Consider the following 5,175-nt stretch of genomic DNA (forward strand, 5'->3'; position numbering starts at 1 on the left):
TGAGATTCAGTGGTGTTGTTAGTTGGTTGTTCAAGTTTGGTTTTAAGTTTTAAATAAGGAGCACTTACTTTTTCCTTAATGTCCGTTCGTCTGTCGCCGAGTCTTTTTGAAATGTTCCATGTTAGTCTTTTCGCTGCAGTCTTGGTTTAGATGGTTGTAAATTTCATATCTGTTAGAAAGACTGTCTTGCGCATGCTTCTTAACCCTGGTAGTTAGGGTTCGAGTCGTTGACCAAATGCCTACAGCATAACACCTGTTTTGAAGAGCTTTCAGAAATAAGAAAAACGAAATTCTCCTATTGCAAATTAACTTAGATTTGAGACATTTTGTCTTTCTTTTTTTTTCATGTATTTGTTGTTTAACATTTCAACATATTTCACAAATGAATGCATCATAATGATACCTACCATTAAAGTTTAGATCGATCATCATTCTCCATCCAAACACCAAATAAATTCATCTTTATGGAACAGGTGCTTGAGAAAAGTTTAACATCGTGGGCAAATACCATTATGATGACATTCACTTGCAATATATGTTAAAATATTCAAATTCAATAGCGATGTTTTAAAGAGCACCCTATATGCAACATTAAAAAAATAGGCGCGCGTTGCATTGATTTAACTTCTTCTATCACGCAGTTCTCATCTCGTTGGCAGTTCGCCGATATAAAATGTGTTTAATACGAGATTAGTACATTATCATTCTTACTATAGAATTCCTGACGGGTTTATTAGTATTTCTTTCAGTGTAAATAGTGTATTAAATCGAAACAACGCAATCCAAAGCTCAAAACAGAAATTGACAAACAAGTGTTACAGTTGTCTATTATATAATTACAGGAATTGTTTTAAAGTGTCTTCAGTAATAGTTTCGGTGTCATACATATTAGAGGATATCCAAAACCTTATTTCAACTCGTTAAACGTTGGATTTTAAATCTATAGCTCCAGATTCTTCTCACACAGATTTATTTCAACAATTAGTAAGATAACAAAAAAGTTTATTGTAAATTTGAATATATATATATATAATTCTACACAGTGTTAAACAGTTGCGTATATTAACCCTGATGAAACCGTTAAAATTATCTTATATATTATCTGGAGTGTAACGGTAGTTTTTTTCTAAACCTTTTATCAAAACAGTGTTAAACAGCCAATAAGAAACGCTCAAATTCACAGACTTTCTTAAACTATCACTCGTGTTTGAAAGTGATGATTAAAAGTAATTTTTTTCCAATATATTTTACGTCAATAAATCTGTAGCTCTTATTATTCTAATAGTCATTCTATGTATTAATAAAGGCGTACGTCTGTTGTTGTTGTTTAATTAGTGTTCTCTATTGTTCCATAACTAACTTTCACATCGGTGGTACAAAACTCTTCATTAAGTTTCTTTACATACATAAATGTTGCCTGCCCGAATGTCCATTCTCATAACAACCAACAGTTACTATATTTCAGGTGCGTCGGTTCCTTTGACTCGACTGGTAGCTTCAGATGTGTCTCGGTACGACTGGCTTCACAGCAAGAGCTGGACAGTATAGATTTCTTCCGGACGCTGACCCGGACTGCAGGCCAATGTATTGTTCCTGTATTATCTCATGAACCCTAAAGTTGTTGACTGACTTGTAAACAGGTTCTCTTTATTCCCTGTCTTTGAGTTGTCAGGTGAAGCTTTCAGTTCTGATACGAATTAGCTAAACTACTGAGGACAAATCAACTAAATTAAATTATTCTAAAGTATTATTTATCTTATAATAGTCGTAAGAAATAATTTATTATTGATAATTTTTAATTTACTCTAAACATATGTGTGGTCCATTAAAAAAAAGCGAAACGTCTAAAGAATATAATGACATAAGGAACTATAACGTTCATCGAAAATTCACCATATTTAAAGTCTTAATCATTAAATAAATGGTTATTATTAAAAGCTACTTACATTTTCTTCGCGTGATATACTGTTAACTTGTTTTGTTGATTATCCATGATTTAGTGCACCTGCTCCAACTTTTAGAATACATAAAGTTAACAAATGACTTAATTTATTTCACCGATAAATACAGAAACTGGTTAACAAAACACGTGTATAACTTAGAAACTGACGATAAGAACTTGTCCACGTTTCCTCCAGAGGTAGTTAAGTGTATTTACGGTGATAACCATATGAGGTGGTGATTTCAATAAGTTCCTGGTTTTGTATTATTTTCTAAACACTAGTCTATCATTTACGTTCAATCCATTTTCACGGATATTTTAATTAAAATTTCAAAAAATGCAAGTTGATTTTGATAAACCAGAAAGATCTAAATGTTAACTTATAATTTTATTTAAATCTTAGCTATGCTCTAGTTTCAACGTTATCGGACACTTAATTTATATGTGTAACAGAACATTGAACAAATAATAAAAGAACACAAAGTGAAAAATACACGTAACAAACTGTCAGAAGTCTGATATCAGAGAAACCAGTTTCGACACGTTCGTGCGTCCTCTTCAGTCTCACGTTGCCAACATTAAACACTCATATAGCTCATATAACACTCAACATACTGAAGCTGTTGTGGCATATACACTTTGAATGTATTTAAACAACCCAGATATCTCCAGGGCACTAGCAATTTGAATATATATATGCACTTCTGTTAAGCCTTTTTTTTATTTTTGACTTTATTAAAAATTACAAAGCAAGAACTGAAAAGTGTGCATTTTTTATATGTGGATATATGCAAATAATTAGTTAACTATTTAATTATGTGTTGCGTTTTCTTTTCTTTAATTGAAAAGCCTACACCGTTTATTTGGTATAAGTAGCATACGATCCATTATCGCGACAAGAGAATGCGGAAGGACACGAAGAGGAAAGGGAGGTATCCTTTTTTGGTTGTGGAGTCACGTGACCTGTGACGACCTTGACGTCAAGGGCGGATAGTACTTCGAAGTGCTGCCACTAGATGGCTAACTGTTCTATAGAGTGGTCATAGCATGTCGACCGTATTGAACTTTGTTTGATGTTGATTTCAAACATTTCTGACACAATATTAACTCAGCAGAGTATCATTATGGTCACATTTGCTACTTTCGTTTCAATGTCCATTTAATCGATAATCAATGTAAGAATAATATTTTGTGCATAAAAGTTTGGATGAATGTACGTCGTAATTCGTGGTTTACACATATAAATTATGCATATATTATTTTGACTTACGATTTACGTAGTTTTGAAAGGAATATTTTAATGTTTTTTTTTGTTTGAACCTATGTCATTTAAATTCTAGACATTTATCCTATGCATCAAACTAATTAAAGATAATATAATATTTCCAAACAAAAATTATTTTTTTTATGTTATTGGTACAGAAGTATGAACTCGTATTTTCAATCTGTCATTATTTATATGTCTGTTTTTTTTTATGTGACATAAACCTTTGAATTCGCACCCAAGTTATTAAAGTCTGTAGGAAGTCATTTTATATATTGCCCAGAGGTAACGTTTTTCTTAACATATAATTATAAATATGTGAGAATTACCATTTTATGAATATCTATGTTCTAAATGTATGTCTTCCCATAAAATACTCCCAATCACAAATACAACACTTTCTGAAAAAGTTTTTTCAGTATTTAAATCACATCATCTATAAAAAAAAGTATAAAATAGTTACCACTTAAGTGTGTCCTTAAAACAGAATTTGATTTGATCTTACAACCTACAAGAATATGTTTGTGTAAGCCCCCATGAACTACGCTATACGTTTCGTCAAATTGTAATATATAAAATGTTAATTTAACGTATTCTAAACGCTTTGTATATTATTAAATAAATAGTTAACGAAATGTAGGAGATTTGATTGTTACGATAAAGTACAATTAATATCGTGTCACAAAGTCTTGTAATCGGTGACATAGTTCAACGTGGCTTATTTAGATGTAAACATTGGTAATCTGGGTCACACCCTTAAAAAAGCCTGGCATGACCTGGTGGTTAAGGTGCAGTCTAAGGTTCGTGGGTTCGAATCCCCATCACCGAACATGCTCGCTCTTTCCGTCATCGGGACATTATAATGTGATGCTCAATCCCACTATTCGTTGTTAATAAGAGTAGCCCAAGAGCTGGTGGTGGATGATGTTGACCAGCTGCCTTCCCTCTGGTCTACCAGTCTAAGGTTCGTGGGTTCGAATTTCCATCACCGAACATGCTCGCTCTTTCCGTCATAGGGACATTATAATGTGATGCTCAATCCCACTATTCGTTGTTAATAGAGTAGCCCAAGAGCTGGTGGTGTATGATGTTGACCAGCTGCCTTCCCTCTGGTCTATCACTACTAAATTAGGGATGGCTAGCACAGATATCTCTCGTGTAAATTTGCACGAAATTCAAAATCAAAACCAAACCACCCTAGAGCATTCTATGGAGCTATCCGCCTTCTAGTTGTATTTCATAGAACTATCTACCCCTTTGGCCACGTTTTCCTGGAATTATACGTCTCCTGGTGGTAACATTTGCCCATGGCAACAATCTGTATATTTTAATTTGTATGCCATCACAGGTCACATGGTCTCCCAGCCACAAAGGGTACCTCCCTCTCCCCTTCATGTTCCCAGACGCAGGCATCCTTTTGAGGATAGGAGGCGTGTACTACTCAAATAACCTTCATTCGTGGTTTTGAATTTTCTTAGCATCTATAAGAAGCCACATATGAATTCAGTTGACAAGAAGCAGAGACTACTTAATTAAAGCTTTCTTTTTACATTTTTTCATATAAATGGTCGAATTTTTTTTTTTCATCTTATAAAATTATAATTTATAGTCCTTGCTAAAGAAGTCTCACAAGTACTAATATTGACAAATAAGGATATATATATATATATATGTGTGAATTTGTATATTTACTTTGTCAGAAATAAATTTCATATGTTTCTCATAAACGGTGCAATGTCTTGCGAAATAAAGTGGTCAGAACCATGTAATTACACACCGGCCTCTACATCTCCTGGAATTCCGCTCATGACACCACACAAAAAATCAATACACTGAAAAACCTTATAAACACAAGACTCTGTTCAACGGACTATATAGATGAAGAAATCAACCACATAAAGCATTCCTTCACTCACACCAATAAATTTCCAACAGTTATTTTTGAAAACTACCCAACATTCACCACAAG

This window comes from Limulus polyphemus, unplaced genomic scaffold, assembly GCF_000517525.1.
Source record: "Limulus polyphemus unplaced genomic scaffold, Limulus_polyphemus-2.1.2 Scaffold1458, whole genome shotgun sequence".
NCBI lineage: Eukaryota > Metazoa > Arthropoda > Merostomata > Xiphosura > Limulidae > Limulus > Limulus polyphemus.